The sequence below is a fragment of the Ornithodoros turicata genome, chromosome 2 (genome assembly GCF_037126465.1).
Source record: "Ornithodoros turicata isolate Travis chromosome 2, ASM3712646v1, whole genome shotgun sequence".
NCBI lineage: Eukaryota > Metazoa > Arthropoda > Arachnida > Ixodida > Argasidae > Ornithodoros > Ornithodoros turicata.
This window is the reverse complement of record NC_088202.1, coordinates 71694706-71715789: the sequence shown is the minus strand read 5'-3', so window position 1 is coordinate 71715789 and position 21084 is coordinate 71694706. Positions and strand designations below refer to the sequence as shown.

General features: G+C 45.7%; 1 protein-coding gene and 1 long non-coding RNA gene across 4 annotated transcripts in view; one reads left to right on the top strand and one right to left on the bottom strand.

Moving 5' to 3' along the window:
• The window catches only part of LOC135385555 (dopamine D2-like receptor), an 844468-nt gene that overhangs the window by 549152 nt on the left and 274232 nt on the right, over positions 1-21084 (bottom strand). The gene's annotated exons all lie outside the window — the stretch shown is intronic.
• On the top strand, positions 1469-7408 carry LOC135383704 (uncharacterized). 2 transcript variants are annotated; one of them, XR_010420017.1, is made up of 7 exons: positions 1469-1615; positions 1686-1761; positions 1913-1974; positions 2042-2127; positions 2757-2842; positions 5733-5864; positions 7236-7408. It is a non-coding gene; the product is annotated as an uncharacterized LOC135383704 (long non-coding RNA). The 2 variants fall into 2 exon arrangements; XR_010420016.1 differs by having other exon boundaries at positions 1913-2127.

Here is a 21084-nt window from a genome sequence, read left to right as displayed (position 1 = left end):
AAATTCGGCACGCGCCGGCCATATTGGCATAAGTCGTAACGAGAAGGTGGACGAAATGGCGAACATTGCACACCTGTCATCGACAGAACATCTAGTCACGTTTTCTAAGCAGGACACAAAATTTCTCCTAAAATATGTGACTGATGACATCCCCGGGACAAAATGGCACCAAGCCGACAGTGGTCCGTCACTGCTGCGCACGCTAGACCCGGAGCTGAATTTTACCATACCTTCAAAAACGCCCAGACACATAGAAACTCTCCTGCATCGTCTACGCCTGAATGTGCCCTATGGTCGCCAGTCTTTTCATAAAGTGGGCAAGGTGGACTCGCCCAACTGTTTACTGTGCGGGACAGTGGATAACACTGAACATATCATCATGCATTGTCCAAAACATGCTGCACAAAGAGGCACCTTGAGGCAGACCCTTGGCCATCTCGACAGCAGGGACTTCAGCATAGAGAAAGTCTTAGGCGTATAGGACGCTAAGCACAGGGACGCGGCCTTCAATGCTCTTGTCAATTTCATTGTGAAATCTGGACTAGAAACCCTATACTAGACGGTGCGTGGACATCACTATGATCCTTGATGTGAACGGCGCGCTCGGTCCTGCGTGGTCGCGGTCGAGACGCTCGCCCCGGTGAACTTTTGCGGTGCGCTCGCACCTTCTGTGGTGCAATCGTACCGTTTCCTTTTCTTTTTTTTTGTTTTTTTGTTGTTGTTGTTGGGTAGCGGAATTCGCTTGCGCGAATTCAACCTCTCACCCACCAACCAACCACCAAATTCGGCACGCGCTTCATATTGGTGGGGTAAACAAGCAACCTTTACTAGGCAAATTTTCGAGTTTAGTTTGTAAAAATTGACATAGTAAAACTTAAGTTAGATGACATTCACATCTGGAGGTGGCAAAAACATAGTAAAAGCAAGCGCCGTTGATCGCATGGTTCTAGGTGGTGTATTTCTTTTTTTTTTAATTAAAATTCAATTACACGTTTTCTGGGACACCCGGTATCGTACCGGCTTGTGTTATTCGTAGTTGTTAATTTTACTGTAAATATTTCGCTGAATACCCAGTCAACACACATAGTTGACAGAATGTAAAATCCACGTTGAATATCGTTGAGCAATGTGAAACGTGAATTGAGAACATCAATTTCACGCAGATTTTACGTAAAATTTCATCGTGCGAATTGTAATGCAGGAATTCAACGTTGATTCAACACTCATATACCAGCAGTTGAATGGAGCACGTTATGACACCGTTGATACTTACGCTGGAATTTAACGTAACCGAAAACGTAGAACGAACAACGTTGTTTTTGCACAAGTTTAACTTCAGGATTTCACCTGCAAAGTGCACACGTAGAAATCACGTTGGTTTATCATACGGAAAGCAACTGCATTATCCAATCCAATCCCATCCAGGATCCAATTCAAGTCAGTTCCTTTCAAAGTGAGAATCGGGGAAGCCGCACCAGACGCCATTCTCCTCAGATTGTAATCGCCATTAACTGATGCTGGCGTTTCAAGTTTATTTCGCTTTTGCGGCTCCTTCTTCTTTGTTTCGTGGCTTGTTTTGGTTTCGAACCGGGTTGTGCTGGTGACTGAGATATCGGTAAGCACAGGTTTCACTGCTGGGATATACGAATCGGTTGTGACGGTTACAACGGGCTCTCTACTACCAGGGAGCTGGCTAGAGATTATCGCCGCCGCAAGCAAGTCCAGTGTGTGCGGTTTATGAGTGATTCGTAGAAAGCGCAGGTATGTGCACGTCGGATTTGAGTTCATAATTGTGTTTACATTTGTCGAGTGTGCAAATAGGGTCACTATTACATGGTGGGCTCCCGAATTGTTTTTCAGCGTTGTTGGCCGTTTCAAATTCGTGTGATAATTATCGTCACTTGTATTTCAGGACAGAGAGCGATGCGTGAAAGAAAGGCAGATGTTGAGCAAATGGCGAGCCTGTACACAGATGTAACGTAATTTTTGTCTTGGCTGTTCGAATTGATCTTTTGCTTTGTTTGTGTTCACTTTTACGCAGGCGTAGTCGCAAAGGAAGAAGACAGCCTGGATGCCGAAACGACGTGGCTTCCCGCGAGGTTCTAGTGCATTTCAACAATTAGAACGGTCAGTTAACTGCCTTTATTGTTCACAAGAGAGAGTATTGAAAAATGTATCAGTGCTAATCAAATGTAAGGAGAATAAAACCTTACGGCAAGCATATTCTTGTGTCATTATTTGCGACTATTATCAGGACATTATGCCTATTTGTGAAATAAAAGCATCGAGAAATAACATGTATCAATAATAATTAAAAATGTGTAATTTGCATTTTCATCGCATGTTAATTATATGTTGTCAGTTTGCTGTTGATTATTCCACTTTTTCAACATTGGTATACGTTGAATTCACGCGTAAACTACGTTTCAGTTACGTGGAATATGCGTTCTGGTCGCTGTTAATTTAACCCGTTTCTGGCTGTGACATTAGCCAGGTTGAATCAACGTTAATTGTTAACGTCGACCCTGCATTCACATGGTTGATTTTGAACGTGTTTTCAGCGTTGAATTTGCAATGTTGTGTTGACTGGGTATTTTGCCGTTGTATTTCGCCGGCGGAGAGGTTTGATGTCCTGAAGTGTACATAGTCTTATTCATACTGAACTGTACATGGTCTTGTTCATACTGGTTTTGTGTTTTCGTTGTCACCCTTGTGTGCATGTTAATACCACGTTATATTAAATTATTTTCCTCTAGTGCACAGCTAAAAGTAAATTCCCACGGCATGAAGAAGGAACTCCTTCAGTCTCAGGTCTCTCAACGGATTAACAAGGAAATAGCAGGTGAGCACGACATTATGCGAAACAGAAGTTGTATGTTTCATGGTACACAAAGTATATGAACACATTTTTGAAGCCAACACGATGTCAATATACCAGCGTCGTCTTTTCGGATGCGCCAGTAGCATTTTGGAGAAACTTCCTGCTTCTATTTCCCATTCCCGGTGGGCTAGGACACGCAGAGGCGGTGTTTTCTCAGCGGAATATGGGTATGAGCGACACATCCTTTGCAAACTCAATATTGGTTCAGGCGTGCGGAAATCTGATAGAACTCGTGACTGGAATATTTTCAGACGTCCTTTGGTGCGAAAGACCTTCAAACGAGAAGACTCGCGTATCTTGTGCAGACGGGATCTTGTAAGATATTGGAACTGTGTTACAGGGGCGTTGCGGGACCGGTCGGATTGAAGTGGGGAGATAACACGGTACATGTGCAAATATATTCAAGGTCCCGATACATCCATCGATGACATTAGATCATGATTAGATCACGTCGCACATACACATGATGAAGCACAACAACAGCTACATGCATGACGATGGGATCAGTTGAACATCACGTAGCGCAAAGTTACATAACCTTTCAAAAATAAATGCGTAAGTAGCCACTGTTAAGAATAAATCTTCCAGAATATACGCTTAAAAATCAACGCACAAAAATAATCGCTGAAATATCCCCGCGTAAGTAAAAACGCTAAGGAATCCCCGGTTAAGAATATGTCGTTAAAAATAAATCGTTTCAGACTCACCTCAAAATCTACCCTACGGTTGCTACAGTCACGTGGTATGGCCCGAGTGAAATAGACAATCCGCTTCGACAAATAGTCCCAAAGTCGGCGAATTTTATTGGACTCCTGCCATGAGTATAGTTCGTACATCGCACTTCGATACTTCGTACACGAAACAAGCGTGCTTCACCTGAACGTCAGTCTAAAGCGAACTCAGGACACACACACGAACGAACGAGCGCTCAACACTGCCACACTTCCCGTCGTTGCTTTGTCATGCGAAATAACGCGAGACATGCATATATGCATAGCCTTTCTACAATAGTAAGGAAAACATAGCAACAACACACACACAGAAAAAATATGGCAGCCATGACAGACCACTATAGGTAGAGGGTGAGTGCGAACAAGGGCAAAAACCACCAATGTAAGCTACGTCTTACTGCTATCCTCTGCGTAGAGATACATACTATCACTCCGCTGTCGTGTTGGACTACAGGATATATTTTGAAACGGTTTATTTTGAACGATATATTTTTCATGGTGGATTCTTGAGCGAATGTTTTTTGGGCGGGGATTTTTGCGCGGTTTATTACTCATCGGGGAATTTTACGCGGTTTATTGTAAAACAATGTATTTTGTAAGAGTTTTTCTTAAATAATTTGTTCTTAAAGATTGTATCCCGTTTGAAACCATTAAGAATAACCTTTCAAAATTAAACGCGTAAGTAGCCACTGTTAAAAATAAATCTCCCTGAATATACGCTTAAAACTCAACGCACAAAAATAATCGGTGAAATATCCCCGTGTAAATAAAAAGGTTAACGAATCCTGCGGTTAAGAATATATCGTTAAAAATAAATCGTTTCAGAATCCCCTCAAGTTTGCCGTACGGTTGCTACAGTCACGTGGTATCGCCGCAAGTGAAATGGACAACCCGCTTCGAGAAATAGTCCCGAAGTTGGCCAATTTCATTGGGGTTCTATGGGGCTCTATGACGCTGGGCAATACTTGTATCGATTTAACGTTTGCCAGATACGTTTCGGCTGTATGTGTATGCCTCACATTCCTTACTTCGCCCACCCTCGACCAGTTGTCAAAGATACTGTTTCATGAATGGTCTCTACAAAAAAAACACTTTCTTTTATGCAACACCTACCGCCCAAGATGACGACAAAAGACGTATTCACGTCAAAACGTGCGGCCGTGTCGACACCAAAGCCCACACAAATGTTGTACACCGTGATCTCCAGTATAACAAGTTTCAACTCTCATCCCGTAATGTAGCATATACCTCTAAGGCACATTCAGTAGCAGCCGATGGATAAGATATAGAGAGGATAACTACAACAACATGAATATGAAAAGTAGATGGAAATGAAAACTACAACGAAACATTGACATGTGCAGTCAGTACATCAGGCAAGTATAACCACGTTACCTTTACTGCGGAGTGCCACAGCATGTAAGATCGTGTGCTTCAAAAAAGGTTGGTACAGTGCTGGACAAAAGTTTACGGAACACGCTCCGGCGCATTCTTTCCTCAGAGTGACACGATAGCACAGAATGGTACCGTACCGACTTGCAAACAGGTGACTTGGTTGCCTAGGTACATGTCTAAGTCTGTACAGTCCCACTCGCTGCTAGCGCGTCACTCTGAGGAAGGAATGCCCCGGAGCGTGTTCCGTACACTTTTCTCCAGCACTGTACCAGGCAGTACAACGAAATATTTTGCAATAGCCGCGGTTACATGAACCCGACAGAAACGGGTCGAGTTGACTTCTCGCATCTCCTCACATCAGTCCTCCCTAGAAGATTGGTTCACACGGCCTGATGGGAGAGGATTTGCTGCGATGAACCAATTCGACCAGCTGTTGTCGAGTTCATGTAAACGCGGCTAATGATCACCTTGCTGCGGACACATGCGGATACGCTATGTTAGCCTTGACAATTCAGATGTAGAAATTAATGCATCAGTTAATCAGCACAAATCAAATGAAGTTTAGATGCAAACATCATATCTCCATAGGGATTCCATAAATCCTGCGAATGCCTCGTGGACGGGATGACAACTGTCCTATCATTTTCTGCTTGGGATTGCATCATAATTGGAATGTCACCTGATTCACCTGCAGCGCAAATTTATCGCATGCATGAACTGTGCAGTACCGCACCAAGGGCCAGGCCAAGTTCACGCAACAGATAACTCGCGGCCCTGCTCCTTTTGAAGGCGACAACACTGAAGCAGAGAAGAAAGAAACACGGAAAAGAAGGAAGAAAGAGGAAAACCGGGATACGGTAAGATCTCCCAGAGCAACCGTTCAGTAGGAAGTGACATTTTCTCTTGTTGTTTATCTGACACGTACATGAGGAACTTGCATGTGCGCTGCTTCAGGACCTAATGTTCTGCAGCTGCGACTGACACCGAGGATTACGCCAACGCGGTATAATGCCAGCACCTTCGTACGGAGAAACTCGTAAAGGCACCCGCACAGCTTTACATCAGCTCTCAAATGAACTTGCCTGGCGCGAGAACAATTAACGCGTCGCCAACTTCCGTGATCCTCCTGTGAGGTTCTCTAATCCCATTTCCCATAGCAAGCCGATGTCGCGTTTGGCTCAACCGTCCTCCATTTTGTTTCTTTCTCCTAATAAATATATCTCCCCCCCCCCCATTTCTCGAAAACTGAAAAACAATGAGAACCAGCATCAGTAGAATGCAAAACTCACAAGCGCACAACGACATAGGAAAAGACATTACAGTTGAGCTCGTTTGAGTGCATACGATAGAACTGCCCACCTTGCGAAGCCAACCACGGGAAGTAATTTCGCCTCTACCAGCGCCACACGTAGACCTGCGTGGAGCTATTTATTCTACGGTTAGCTACATATCGCGGTTGTAAACGAAAGAAATGAAGTTTGTACACAGTCGCACGATATACATGTCGCACCCGGGAATAACATGATGGATATACATAACAGTAAGACTGGAGCATTCTTTCAAGTAACAACGCGTTAAGTCAGAAGGCGGCACTCGTACGAATGTCCTAGAAATATTTGTGGCGAACAATCCAAAATGAGGAATAGTCGCGACACGTTTGAAGTTAAATACAGAAATAACATACCCCGCGAGATATGCGAACATGTGCTGCAGACACACAGCTGGATACCGACACGGCGGCACAGTCTAAGCTGGAATTGCGACATGAAAGAAGACGAACCTTGTCTACCAGTCATCAGGACAAGGTTGGTTGGTTGGTATAAAAAAGAAAAATATGGAGATGTTGGCCGAACTCTACATTGGACCGGTACTGAAGGCTACTCAGGGCAAGGCTTGCTGAGCCTTAGTGGAACCGAAAGATATTTATATATATATATACATATAAACCTGAATTGATTAAGATTCTACGGCGTACGTTTTTGGTATTTTTCCGGATAAGTCAGAGGACACGGCGCCCTATACTCATAAGGTTGGGCAGTGGAATTTGCGATATAATTACTGTAATTCAATTTTTCTTTCAGTCATAATTTTTCTGTAGAGCCCCGAAGGGCTCATCGTTTATGGAAACTAATAAGCTACGAGTCCTATCTACATAGCTACAAGTTAGAAAAGTGCACGTAAATTATACGCCTAATTTCGTTCTGTGGCTATTGTGAATCTTCCCACAGTGCTTATTGTGCGGGGGGCGTCACGGTGACACTGCCCTAGGCTGAAGTTGCTCCCGGGACGGCTCTGTTTGAGGTCCTGTCAAGTGCAGTGGATGTCTTCGAACGTGGGCAGGAATGGTGTGTGCCCGTAAGGGACAATGATAGAACAAGAGAAAGCTGCAGCTGACACAAGACATGTGCCAAGGTTAGGGATCTCCTCTGTGCTGTGCGAACAGGCGTGGGATGCATACTTAATTTATTGATGTTGCCCGATGCTTGTACGGTGGACAAGCATGCAGAGTTTTCGTCAAGGAAAGGACTAGCTGCATTTATGAAGTAAATAAGGACCTAACTTACGCTCCTTGTCACTTTTAGAAAAGGAATGCAATATTACAATGGAGAGTGCTATCTAAAAATGATGATTATGTAATTGTCTTTAGTTAGAGCGCATTTCAATATTTACCCGAAACAATAAAGAACAAGGTGAAGAAAAACACCGGTCGTTGCGTGCACGCACCATGTGTTCTCGATATGCTGTTTTCAAAGATATTTTCCGTGAAGGAACAGGTAGTGATGGATGAAGCTCTTTTCTTACGATACCGTACCATGGCAGAAACACACACCTGGGCCGTGGTACCCGACTGGTCAGTGCCCACTTATGTAAAGCATAGTCCATGCCCATGATAGCTTTTCATTTTTTCTTCTTTTATTTTTTTTTTTTGATTATGTGTTAGCGCCGCGCAGTAATTGGAATTGCTTCGCCGTCTGGAAAGGATGCCCAGGGAGAACCTGAGACAGCACAACCCGTGGTAGGATTCCAAGCCACGACCTCCCAGTCTTCAGTACGACCTTGGCTACCACGTATGAGCATATGCCATGCTGCTGATGATTTTACATTGTTGTTCTGATCAGCGCTGTTGGAAACTCGTACTTTGCAGGCACGTCAGGACCGCAAGTATATGAACAACAACAACAACAATAAATGATGGAGAAGTGATGATGAGTATATGAACATATGAAAGCTCGATTGCTGCATACCCTAAACTGGTTAATACCGTTAGGTTAGAGCACTGCACGGGTTCGAGCTTATCCAAAATCCGAAGCCGGACGGGGCCGAGTAAAGCCTTCTTTCAGCAAGCCTGGGCAGGTCTCAGGTTTGACACTGTGGGCCTTGACCAGGCCGTAACATTGACAGGCCTAGATCGGGCTTCATCGTGTGTTACGGCACTGCTATAATTAGCCATGGTCAGCCTTCACACGCCGCACCTCTTTAGTCTAGGTCTCTCCCTAGGTCTCGGTAGGCCGGGCAGTGTAGAAATTTCACGAGCTTGGGCTTAGGCCAGCAAGGCTAGGCCAGGCCCGGGCCGGGCCTGGTATGGAGCCATCGGGCTGGGCTCGGGCGGGTAAATCGAGGGAAGGCCGAGCTCGGGCCGGGGCCTTCCTAAGGATGCTTATAGATACGGCCCACGTAGTGCTCTGCCCTAGATATCTCTGATGTACTTTGCCGTTTGTGAGGACTTGGCAAACACACATCCCTTGTATGCCAGTAAACACAACGGGTTGTCGGTTTGACAGACACGAAAATTATTATTGTTGTTGTTTAAGCAAGGACAGCCATTTGCGCACGGTTGTGGACAGTATGGACACATATGATGTCACATTCTTAAGGCCGTGGGAAGCATCGCGGCGAAGGAATAACTGCTTGGCAGCACGGCCGCATACGGAAGCGAGCCTTTGGAACTATTAAAGGGCGTAAGACGCTTTGATGTATGTGGTGCATGCAGTTTACAGCGCGCCAGAGTGTCGAAGGAAAATAGTTACTTTTCTACGTGCGAGCGATCGAGATACAGACGTTTGAAGAAACCACCATGTGGAGCCCCGACAGAGATGGTGGTGGTGGTGCTAATGAAAGAGCTCGCCGTTGTCGCCTCACAAAGGTGGGCAACGTCACGACTAACACTCTGAGTCAATGTGCGTCCTGAGCCGACTTCTAAGGGAACTGTGCCGACATATGTCCGACACCGTCTGAGGAAAACCCATGAAAAACTCCAGACAGCACAGCCGGCACCGGGATAAAAACTAGGCTACCTCCAAGTCTCGACGTGACATAACCAGCACGTTAACCACTCAGCCTCGCGAACTGGTCCCTGACAAAGAGCCCTTGCTATTCATGTTGGTGTTCACCGCTCTAGCGGCTCTAGCGGCCGCATCGCTGGCGCATGTGTCTGTCGTGATGTCGCGACTGGATGAGTTTCGGTACTTGGAGTGTCAATTTTCTACGCGTCTATTGCCATAAAACATGAAATACAGGTCTCCATAACCGATCTAAATATCGATCTAAATAACCGTTGTTTACATTTAACCGGTACAGCTTGGGCCGAAGTGTCACGGCCCCTATAATTAACGAGATGCTCTGGACTACGGCGCTCTGGACCAATATTTGTGACAGGCAAGACCCTGATCTCCATAAAAAAAAAAAAAAAGAAAGAAAAATAAACTTGGCGCGCACTAGGCTGGAGTGATCCCTGAAGTCGGACCCAGAATACGGCGCAAAGAGAGTGCGTCCTTGAGGCGCAGTGGGCTCTATAGAGATCCTTGAGGGCGAAGCGAGAATACGACGGAAAGAGAGGGCCTCCCTGAGGCGCACTATAGTCTCTAATGATCAGTGATGGCGGACCGAGACTACTTCGGTTCAAGTTAAACGATAAAAGAATATAATAATTTATCGCCCAATTCAGTGTATTTACTGAGAAACCTGCGCACTCAATGTAACGACACACATATGACAAACTTCTTTCGATGGGCTTCACTGCGGATAATGATGACGCACTTCAAACTATGAAATTATATGCGAACGAAAGCTTGTAGTATGCTCAAAACGCAAGCGTTTAAAGCTTTTGCTGTTCTTTTTTTCTTTTTGTCGGTTGTTTGGATATTCAAAACTGGGGATAATCGCGGCTTACTATGGCAGATAATGTTTGTGTACATGAAAGCACCATACACTGTAACGAGGAGCATCGAAGCGCATTATTCAAAACTGCCGCGACCGCAAATCGAAGTCCAAACAAAAGACAAGTAACACGAGACATCGTATAATAGTAACAGTAAGGGTATGAAAATGAAACACCAGCACTTATCAGGCACAGTGGCCAGGCGCGCTGAAGTATGACGGTGATAAAGAAAACAAAAGCGAAAATGGAGTCGCTGCCACAGTACCCCTACGCGCAGTCGGTTTAAAGCAGCTGGCTGAAGTATGAAAGGTTGCGGCTGTCTAGTGAGCTATGGAAACCATGTAAATGCAAAGGCATTCTCTACGTATAGTGCACAGTGACTGCTAACCACCGCTATGAGCGTCAGATACGTTCGCTATTACACCATTCGTTCAAAAAGAAACAATGGTAATTCATTGACTGCACCACACGCACACATGCACATAAAGAGACTGTGATGAGATGGGGCTGATGCCGACCAGCAGGGTGTGCGCTGCCCCAGTGCTATTTGTAGATAGTGAAAGATGATGGTGGAGATGACACAGCTGCACAGCTGTTGTTTAGACGCCCACTACAGTGTAAAATTGCAATTGACACACTCGTACTGCTATTCCTTGTAGTAATGGTAGTTGCGATGCAGTTATTAGCAAGCAGGCATGTACAAGACACTAAAGAAACTTTTTAAGTTACTGAGTATAAGGGAAACAGTAATTGAGTAGAGTACCAAATAATCAACTTGAAAAGCATTTGAGTAGAATACTAAATAAATACTCACAAAAGTCGTTACTTTCAAGATACCCTAAAGTTACAATTTGTGAAATTTACTATCAAGGAAATACAAACAAAGTGAAGGTACTCTTGTTTTCCCGCAATACCGTGTTGCATGCTCTGCTCCTTGCTCTCTTCCACGAACATCTCGCACGATATAATTGCTTTACGCTGATACGGGATTCTGTGCTCAGAGGAGGAGAAAGAGCGAGCAAGGCACTTTAAATTTCGTCTCAGCCAACCGATGAAGACGACAGCTGCTGGCTCCAGTCTATGCATGACCGTCAGTGCGACAACCTGGTTCTGCGATCTCGATGCGAATCCCAATGCCAACGACCAAATGTCGAGCACGGTCCAATAAGAAGGCTGTCCGAGAGCGAGCCTTGGTAGGCGGTCAAGTTACACTTGCGGGTGCTCAACAGTATCCTGTTCACGGAACCTGAGGGCAAGGCTCGCGGAACCAGGGGTTGAGAAACACTGCTCTAGGGTATCACCTTTAAACTATCTTGAGCCACTATTGCTGAGAGTATCTGTACGTTAGTGCCCCAACTTCGAAGGCTTTGCCGACGACGTAGGCGAGTGGTAAACATGCTCCAGAAATCGCGTGTCTACAGACCTTGGATGAGCGACTACAGCACATGACTTTTTTTATATATTTACGAAGGGTGCGAGAAACAAAATGTGGGACGGCAAAATTGGATATCTTTCATAAGATCCTATGAGCATGCGCGTGGCGTCTGTGCCCTTGAAGGTGCCACGGAAGACACTCTGCGCTCGACAGCGGGCGTTACGCGTCCAATTCATTGCCGGTTCAGGCGGAAAACTTCTTTCCAAGTGAACGCATGATCGGGGGACACGACACCGCGACAGCCAAGGACCAAAATATTTTGTGTAATTGGGTGATGTGCAGGTGGGCTTGTTTTGGCGCATGACAACGTGGTTCGTGGATGAGCCGCTAGAGGTACCGTGAATAGAAAGGAGGTCCACTGGTCGCTGATGGTGTCCCATGATGTAGTTGTCCGACGCAGAGAGTTGAACCGAACCCGAACCGAAAACAGTTATTAACCGTTATTTTTGGACGAACCGGAACTGAACCGGACCGAAACAGTCGACGCCATCTTGGAGCTGAACCGAAGCTGAACAGTTAAAAATCATCGGTAACTGGTTCAAATAACGGTTCACACGGAACTAAAGGCGGAACTTTCCATGTTGTGCATGAACATAAAAACAATTTGTTTTCGTCATTTTTTTCTTCCTTTGTTAGCTTCATAGCTTTCCACTTGCTTGCAGAAAAGTCGCGCCCTGGAGGAATGCTCTGAATTTTCTCGAGTAGCGAAATAACAAAAACAAAGATCGTAACTGAAAACTGTTATGACTACTAATATCTAAGACATACACATGAATATATATATATATATATACGAATTATGGATAAACGACAGGTTTGGGTAGCATTCAAGAAGTGACATACATTCTAAGAATATACTAATCAGCCTCAGCTATACAAGGTGTATACATGGGCTTCCTGTCGTCCACTGGATTGCTCCAGACGCTTTAGTTCTTTCTTGTATTTTCATCCTTCCTGCATCATCTTCACATAATGTTCCACGTGCAATGGGGTAGGATAGGGCGGTGAAACACCCCATCTCATCGTCATCATTTATTGTTGTTGTTGTATACACCCTAACTGCAGAAATGATCGCCGACACATAGATTAAGATTAGGTGCTACATTGTAAAATCAGCTCGGTTGTAACACAAACGTCGTGTGAGAGTTGTCAGTTTTTCTTGCTATTGCTATGTGTTACAGATCATTTGTACAATTATTGTGGGCATCTTGTATATAAATACGAGTACGCGGAGCAACCGATGGATATGTCATCGGCTGTGCGGCTTTGGGTCTTTGAAATTTTATCTTCTTCGTTTTTTTTTCTTCTTCTGTTCTTTTTGGTGTAGTGCATTGCGAAAGCAACATATCTGAGCTCAACCACAGCATGCGTCCGTGTGTACGACTCTGCAGGATGAACTCCCAACATGCGTGAGTGAACAGCCCCTTAGAAAGTAGAGGTCTAGCCACCGTCAGGCTGGTCCGAATGAAAAGAATATACCAAGCTGATTTTCTTTGTGAATTTCAAAAAAGAGAGAGAGAGAGAGCTAAACACAACCCTACTGACATCGTATTTAAAAATCGCCAATGGGTGGTAAATCAGTTGAACTCTCTGTTCGCACTTGCTCTTGCCCGTGCTCTGTCTTCCACAAGCACTTCACTCTAACGGCAACATGGTATAGCACAGCAGCGGTCAGTGGCGACACGATAACGAACCTTTTAAATAAAGACCCCATGCTCAGAATCGCGCCATTCCAATCCAACTACCATGAAGCGTCGTCTGCCGTTTAACGTGTATCACAGTCTCGTGACTGGTGCTCAATAATTTCAATGATTTAAATAATTCAGGCCAAGGTAGCAGGCTTGGCTGACTATGATATTCGTGCCGAGATTCTGCGAACAGCCCGGTGGGTCAGTTAACCACTGCGACATGAGCTACGTGCTGGGACAGTCAACCCAAACCGGCAATTCATGGTTATGTTCCTGTCGTAAACACTATTAATCTTGTCTTTTATATCGCGCAAAATCTTTCAAAATCGTGAACGGCTGTTGACGTCTTCCTGTCCACTTCAAGCACTGTACCACACAAACGATGTGATGTGATAGAAAAAAAAAAAAAAAAAATTGGGATTTAAATCGCGACAAAGTCAGACTGTATACCCCAGACCACTTAGCCGCAGTTAGTCGAAATAAATAAAAAGAAAGAGAAAACCCAGTAGTTGGGGGTCGGGAGACAAACATCCCGAAATAGTGGCAACACTTGTCACAAACGAGGGACTAGAATGTCTCACAAAATGTCAATGAGATGAGATTCTTCGAGGAATCGTAGGAGCGGTTTCAATGCAGCCGCTTGGTGATTGAATGGCTGAGGACCCAGGAGCTTTACAAGGTCAAATGGCCGGGCGTCCAGGCGAGCCAGACTTATTTCTAGTGTACTGCGACTGTCGGCATGCTTGGAGCACCTGAGGAGGATGTGCTCTGTGTCCTCGACAACATCGCACTCACTGTAGTTTGGAGATGGGGACTTGGCTAGTTTGTAGAGCAAACGACCGCTATACAGGGCATTCAGCCGGAGCCTGTGCAGGAGACACGTTGCTTGCCGAGGAAACGACGGAGGTACCTGGAAGCGTAGCTCGGAGTCGAAGATCGAGCAGATCCTGTCAGCCAAGAAGAGTTGCACATTTGTCATCTCAGTTCACCTATCATTCTCTTTGCGTCCCCTATGGCGAAATAAATGGCCTTTGTTTGTACGTGATCGCGTTGAAGTGCTCGGCGCGAAGCAGCATCAGCAGTTTGGTTACCTGCTATGCCGCAGTGACCAGGAATCCACTGTAGTATGATATCATGTCCCTGTAATACTGCGGCATCATATAGGTCCAGCACATCATGAACAATAATTAGGGCCAGAGAACCTGTGATAAGCATAGAGGCCAATGATTCTAGGCCACATCTTGAGTCACTGTACACGGGCCACTGGGAGCACGTGGGTTGAGAAATCATGAAGCTTTGTGTCAGATGGATCCGGTGCCGCTCAGCTGCTGAAGCCGATGTGGTGTGTGACAACCGTGCTGATCTTTCGACACCCATCTCAGGAATGATAAACGCACATGAAGAGCCAGATGTCGTTGTAGACGCATCGGTGAAAAGTTGAACTTTACCCCCCGACCTCTCCTTTAGGTCTAGACTAATACCCTAGTCAGACAGCATTTCAAATGTCAATTGCGAGAAATGGCCTTCGGCCTCTCAAATGACCTTTGTTCGGGGGCGCCTGCCACACAGGCGGGAAAGGAGTGCTCCTCAACTGACTGCCCTCACCGGCTCCCTTTTTCGGTTTCCTTTTCCCTGTATGCTGTGGAAATTTGAAGTTGGTCTGTGCGCCACAAATCAAAATGCAGAAGCCATATGCACTTCTCTAAATAGGATCTAAATACGTTTACACAGTTTCACTCCATCATCCGCATTTTATAGGTTTTCTTACATTCAGCTGTGAAGGTAGCGAGGGTACAATGGCATAACACTGTTGTCGAGATTGCTCCTTTCTGCTCCTCAAACGTCGTTGGGGGCCTCCTTTCGCGATGATGGCCATTTCTTAGAAAGGTCCTTTGAGCTGCCGTCTGATACGGCTGTCAGAGGTCATTTTTTGTAAATGAAAATTCCCCGAAGTCCTTCGAGCATGCCGTCTGACAGGGGTATAAGTTCCCGGAGGACTTGAGTCGATACATCTTTCTGGCGTGGTAGACCTGTGGTGACCTTCACTTCAGGTGGTTGCAGGGCACACGTTGGAACAGCTGGGTACATGTGCTGCTTGTGCTTAGGGAGAATCAACCGTTGTGCCTGGATAGCCTGAGTGAAGGCAGAGCTGGAGCGCCTCAACAAGGCTCGAAGCAGAGGATGGCGATGATGACGTGTTGCCAGTCGAGAGAAGTGGCGAAACGACTCTTGCGCCCTGATGACAGGTACAGGTGGTTCCCGTGCCTCTGCCATGGCTACCGTGTTGGAAGTTGCTCGAGGAACGCAAAGACATAGCTTACTACTATTTGCAAGAATGGTTTGTAGGGCTTGCTCTGTCGTGAAAGGTAGGTTGCGAAGCACCCGTATGTGGTACGCTAACAACTCGCGTATGAGGGAGCTGTGAACACCAAGCACTGCTTTCGTCGAGCTACCCCATCGGGAGCTGCATAGATATCTCAGTACGTTGAGTCTGCTCTCCGCTCCTGTCTTTAGGCAATGCACTTCTGCTGCAAAACTTCTGCCGCTAGCAAAATTTGCTGGAATATCCTAAGAAATATGCAAGAAAGGAATCTCTGAGGAACAAAGGAACACGCATCAAGCCACCTAATAGTTGACTTATCAGTTTCGAAATTACATTACGTTTAAATTGCATTACATTTAAATTACATTAAGTTGTCGCGTCTTGCCTTGTGCGTATCGTCGGATGCATTAATTTTTCAGTTAAACACCGCATAACCAAGAGTTCCCATATTTTGCATACACGTATGTAGATGAATGAATAAAGAATAGGACTTTGGACACGCTGCTGCACAGCTGACCAGAAAAAGGACTACAGAAAATCGCACTTTTTTTGCGTGTCTTTACATTCCATGCAGTAGAAACCGATTTTCTTTTCTCTCTCTCTCTTCAACGCAAACACCAATCCGGACAATTCTCAAGTGCAATAAAGCGGACATGCAGGGCCACCTATCAGTAAAGTTTCAAGCGCATGGAAAAGCGCGTCTCTGAGACAGGCGGCGTCGAGCCAAAAATGTCGTATCTTGCCCCGTGGCTCATCTTGCCCCAGCTTACCCTACCGGCGCCATTATATTACGTAGTAGCTGTGATGGCTTTTCCGCCTGAGAAATGATTGCTGACGATGTTGATGTGGCGAGCAGAGCCCATGTTAGGTCCGGTCATCACGAAGTCTATGCAGGTGCCGTTGCGCGTAGTGCGAAAGGTGCTGTCGTCTTGGAGCTCGAATCCCATTTGCCCGTAGATTTGTTCCGTAAAGATGGTCGTCTTGGATTCGTCTACGTTAAAGATGCCGAACACTATCAACAGCGAGTTTGAGTATATCCTAGGCTGTCGCCTCTGCGCACGTAAGGGATAGCGTTGGTGGCTCACGCGTGCGCGCAAGACATAAACCGAGCTTTGCGCATTGCACAGAACGACCACGCTATCCCTTACGTACGCAAAGGCAATAGTGTACGGTGAATCAAAGCTCCCTAAAATCGTACTGCAATGCACCGTACATGTGTAGCGCGTGAAGGGAGGTTCTATCTACGCTATGCGAGCAGCTGTCTCTCTCTGTCACTATGCGCCTTCTCGCCCGCAGCATTCGTGTCCTTTCCACAGCTGCGCACGCACTTGCCACTCGCTGCGTTCCTCGTCTCTGGCTTGGATAGGCGAGGGTTTTTTTTACCACAGACACGGCAACCTCCTGACGCCTTCCCGTTAACAGCTGCCTCTGTGACACGTATTCTGGGTGACTGCTCAGAAACAGGTTATTGCTAATCGCTTCACTTTATCCATATACCGAATGCCTTTCACAGGCGGCACACTGTAGTAGTGTTGTTGAAGTAACCAAAGACTATACAGCTGTGACAAACAACCGATTATGCTTCGCTCTTGGCACTGTGAATCTGAGTTTCATGTGCAGCGTTGCAGAAACGACCTAACATCTTGGCAAACAGCGTTTCTAATTCCTTCGATCACGATCACTATGCTGATACGTTCTATTATGCTCCTTTCGATCTCTCCCTGCGGACCTTGGGACAAATGTCGCAACCATTTCCTATCGAAGTTGGTCTCTGTTGTTCAGTGTGCGTTTAGCACTCACGACAGGGATGCACTCATCGGGGATCACAATGGGTATTGTTCCCTGCATTCGTCTGAGAACAATACCGCCTGCTTTTAGGACAGCACAGCATACTTCCATGAGAAATCCCGCACAATATTCCTCTTCCACTGAAATGGGACCAAGTTAATAGAAAACCATTAGTACCGGACAGGACCCTCGTTTGCCAGAACGTGAAGCACCATCTGCATATCTCAAGCGCATACGCTTTATTAAAACGAGTCATATCGCAGTTTGCTTACCTTAGAGCGTAATATGGTACAGGGAAACTCGGAATATTTGTTGATGTCCATTTCCTGAGCTCATCAGATGAGAGAATGTAGTAAAGACAAATTAACCAAAGCAAAAGCAGAAAAAGAAAGCATTAGGGCAATTGAGCGATGAGCGCACAATGAGCGCATGAGATGTGCGCAACAATCACGGGTATTTATCTTTTTCCTACTGCTTGCTCTACGGAAGATAATAATAATAATTATTATTATTATTATCATTATGGTGGTTTTATCTGTGCCCAAGAACAGCCATAAGGGCCTTAGTGAACTTAAGTACTTAAGGTGTTCACTCGTAGGTCGGTTAACAATTGGATGCCATAAAGTCGAGAGATCAGTCACACAGTCCTATAAATTCAACACAGCCCTCTTGACATTAGGGAAGAGCTCGGAAAGCACTCCCCTATGTCCAGGTGTGGATCCAGGATTTTTCTGAGGGGGGTACTGCCTTCGGACGGCATTCTACATGCACCACCTAGGGTTAATTCAAGCACTGTGTGGCCACAGAGCTTGAGAGGGGGTCAGAACGTCCGGAACCCACCTGTAGATCCACGCCTGCCGATGTCGCAACCTTGGTTCAGTAGCGTTTTCAAGCAAATATGATGACTAACTAATTAGTGGGACGCTGATGCATTCTGTTCAGAATATATTATTTAATAACCAGTTAAAAACGTTAATGTGCAACATAGTTTTCAAAAACAACAATCAAGCAGTAAAAACACCAGGTACTTCCATGCATACAACGCAGCTCAGAGCTCAGCACAACATAGACGCGAATGTATGAAAGTGAACTCAACTCAAGGAAACCTACATGAGACGGACACTGTGGACACTTGGCCATGAGTCTTAGAAATGTACCGCGTACAGCACCGTCGTTGGAACTCTGTGTCACCGAGGACCGTCAGCTGAGTTTCAAAATGAATATAATATATAATAATATAATAAATATATAACTATAATAATCCATATAATATATAGAATAACTATAATAATACATATAATATATAGAATAACTATAATATGCATCCACAAAGACATCTGTAGCCGGTACTATAATGCGCAGACAGCTATATACTGTGTGCTACAGCTCGCCATCTATTCTGCCGGAACGCACAGCGAGCCAGAGCTACAATTAGGGTAAGGAAACGTTACGGAGCATCAAAAAACCAAAGAAGAAAGAAATAAACAATGAAAACACGACGAATGAAAAAAAAAACGTTTTAGCTGCAACACATTCATCCAGAACATGAAGCACCGTTCCAGACTTGGACAATTTGAACAAAGGGAGTCACCCGTAATACCCTAGCGGTTTAGGCGGTCCTTCGTGAGAAGGACTCCCTAGGCAGCATTCACAAAAAATCGACAAAATACACACGGGAGATGACCCATTCAGATGTCTCCCCATGCCAAACCCAAATCAGCTAAGTTGTTGTTGCGAGCGTTGTCACAGGAATACAATCAGCTCACATCTACGGGACACAAGAGAGGTTTGCCCGTACATTAAATTGCTCAGCTATGTATTGGTAAAACGGGAAACGGGAGGTGGTCGCAGCGTACAGCCAAGACCACGACGAACCACTATTCTGCGAGAGGGACCCATCCTGTGCAGCGTGAGTAGACAGGGAGGATGCTCAATATCATGAAGGACCAAGAGGACTGGGCGTATAAGGCAAGCAATTTACAAGAAGTTGACACACATGGAAGGCTCCAGCCTTCCGTGGGCCGCTGTCGCTGAAGAACAGTATTCTGCATTCTGATGATGATGATGATGATGATGATTGAAAGAAAGAAAAAAATGGGGATTGTAGCCCTCATCACGAACATTCGATGACTTGCTGGCATTGCAAACACGTCTAGTGCTTCTGTTTGAGATTACCACGGTGGATTGGTTGGTTGCTTGGTTGGTTGGTGTAAAAAATAAATATCCAGATGCTGGCCAAACTACCACGGTTCCGCTCCACATATGACTCTCTGGCTACAAGCCATGTAAGGGTGGTGAATTCTTTTATAGGGATCACAGTAGCCCAATGCACAGCTCTTTAGAACCCTATGTGCACTGGATTAATCAGTTCAAGCTGTTCAGTTCAGTTCAAGCTGACTTGCGGCAGACTTTCCAGACGAATGTCAGCATAGTTCCCCCTTGAAGTAAGCCCAGAACGCATACTGATCCCTGTCTCCCGCTCCTTCCTGCTGTCCTTTCTCCATCTGTCCACGTTTGTACGCATGTCATAGCCACAGATGCTTCGCGGCGCTAACACTGGACAAAAAAGTTCAAGCTGAGCCCATTGTACCCTGTTCCGGACAAAGTGTAGAACTGCAACAACGTCCTTATTTGTGGGTCAGAATTGCGTTCTTGTGCGCACTGCAGGCTTTTCCGATCTTACGAGAGTTGAATTGTCATCTGCTACTACAACTACGGGAACGATACTTAAGCCGTCATTCATGGGGGCAGACAGAGCGGCTTACGAGGTTGCCACTGATATCAATCACGTACTCTTCTCCGTATACTGGCCTCCATTGGGAGAAGGCAGAAAAGAGGCTTTGAAAGGCAGGCTTTGAAAGAGGCTTTGAAACGCTGATATAAGTCATTAATGACGCAGCACTAGAATTAGAAGAAGCTATTATGACCGAGCTATCACCTTCCGTTTCTCTTGATTGTTATCCCGACCAGATTTAGAAGACAGCAGCAGACTAAAATGCCAATGTTAGCAGCGTATGCACAGTACGCTCTTGTGCTCAATATGTTCTGACTATTCAGATCCGGAGTCATGCTGGGATAAGATGTCACGCGAACAATGGCACTAATGATGGCTTCCCTCCGGCATCCACCAGCCGCAAGGGGGGCGTGGCTTGTCACTTTAAATAACTCCGCAGGAGCTTGTATAATAAATGATACAATCAGATTCGGAAACCTTACAAGAAAAGATGACCGAATTAGCGCAAGAGGCAAGGAAATTGTAAAAGCGCCGTGGAAAATGCATTTTTTTAGTTGTGTTAGCCCCGCGAAGCAACTGTGGCTGTATCAGCGGCGTACATATGTGGGCTGATGGAGAGGGAACAGCAGGAAGGAGTGGGGTACAGGGGTGTTACATGCGTCCTGGGCCGACTTCAGGGAGAACTGTGTCAGCATTGTTTGGAAAGTCTTCGGAAAACCAAGGGAAAACCTCCGACAGCACAGCCTGTGGTAGGATTCGAACCCATCACCTCCCAGTCTTCAGCACGACCCTGGCTATCACCAACGAGTGGGACACCTTCACCGTGCCGCTGGTTTGGACACTATCATTTTAAAGTTGCTCAAGTGGTTCGCAATTCGGTGCAGGCTTCATATGCACTCCTTAAAGAAACCGACAATTCTGTGTAAAAGGCTAAGAGCATCGCTTTCCTCG